The sequence below is a fragment of the Montipora foliosa genome, chromosome 5 (genome assembly GCF_036669935.1).
Source record: "Montipora foliosa isolate CH-2021 chromosome 5, ASM3666993v2, whole genome shotgun sequence".
NCBI lineage: Eukaryota > Metazoa > Cnidaria > Anthozoa > Scleractinia > Acroporidae > Montipora > Montipora foliosa.
Genome location: NC_090873.1, coordinates 20,291,378 through 20,292,942, shown reverse-complemented (window position 1 = coordinate 20,292,942; position 1,565 = coordinate 20,291,378). Strand labels below are relative to the sequence as shown.

The 1,565-nt window shown below is 40.8% G+C and overlaps 1 pseudogene; it reads left to right on the top strand.

Moving 5' to 3' along the window:
• The first annotated feature begins 309 nt into the window (after positions 1 to 309).
• Positions 310 to 931, top strand: LOC138002348 (uncharacterized; annotated as a pseudogene).
• The last annotated feature ends 634 nt before the right edge of the window (positions 932 to 1,565 follow it).

Genomic DNA, 1,565 nt, shown 5'->3' with positions numbered 1-1,565 from the left:
CTGAAACCCCTGTCTGTTAACAACCATACCATCTGTGATGTGTTTCAGTTTGTTGAAGAGATCCAAGAGCTGGAGTTCAATGAGGACGATATTTTGGTATCGTATGATGTATCAGCATTGTTCATGAACGTGCCGCTAGAAGAAATCATTCAGATTCTTGCGAGCAAGGCCGTCGCTCGAAATTGGTTCAATGAGACACACAACCTTAACATCACCCAGGATGACCTTGTTGAGCTTCTACGAGTGGCTACAAGACATCAACTGTTTCAGTTCAACAGCAGTCTTTATGAACAAATTGATGGAGTAGCGATGGGGTCACCCCTAGGGCCACTCATGGTGAACACATTTGTGTTCGATCGAGGAGGAACTAGAAAGCAAGAATAAGTTACCTTTTTATAAGAGATACGTGGATGACACCTTAGCTGCGGTAAAATATATTGCAACTGCTACGGCTTTCTTGCCAACATGAAACGAAGCACACCCGGCAATCAGCTTCACGATGGAAGTTGCAAACAACAACAAACTACCTTTCATCGGAATGGAACTCATTAAGATTGGGAAACAGCTGAAAACATGTGTCTACAGGAAAACAACAAATAAAGGCCTAATTCTCCACTATCAAAGCCATGTTGATGCCTGTTACAAACGATCCCTTCTAATAACCATGTTGAACCGAGCCCACTGTCTATCATCCTCACCTGATCTATTTGCTGAAGAATGTGACAACTTGAAAGGGATCTTCTTAAAACTGAAGTACCCAGAGAATCTTATTAATTCCACAATAACTAGATTCATTGAGTTCCGAAATCAACCACAAGTTGGCGATGTTCAAGCAAATGCGCCCGTTCAAATTATTATCAGCCAACGTTGTACGAAGACAGCTGTCCGATCTTGGAAAGAAAATAAACAGCGATCTGCGCCCAATGTTTAGAAGCAAGAAAATTGCTAACGACATCAAAGTAGCAGAGGCCAAACCACCGTTAACAAATCAACAATGCGTTGTCTATAAATTCAAATGGCACAGATCTGTGTGATGGGGATTATGTTGGCTATACTTGCCGACACCTTTTCCAACACATTGAGGAACACAAGCACTCTGCTATTGGAAAACACCTGCGAGACGCCCACAATCAGAAGAACAAAGATCTTCAGGAACAATTTACCATTCTTAAGAAATGCCGTGGGAAATTTGAATGCTTAGTTTACGAAATGCTATTTATCCAAGAAAAGAAACCTCAGCTGAACACTCAATCTGACTCAATCAAAGCAAAACTATTAAGTACTTAATTGTTACCCTCTACGTTCCACATTGCAGTGTTTTTAATTACATGCAACGAGACTTTCACATACACTCTTAGTATTTAAAGAACTCACAAGAATGTGACTTTTGGTTTTTACGAATTTGAAAATGATGAACGATCATGGTGGCTGGGCAATAGTTTTTCTGCTCCAAATACACTGTCTACTGGCTTCATTGAAAGGGTCAACGGAAATCTGTCAAGTACCTCCTGCATGTTAATTAAGCTTGGTCAGCACATAACAGCAAGCGACCAAAGAAGCAGCAT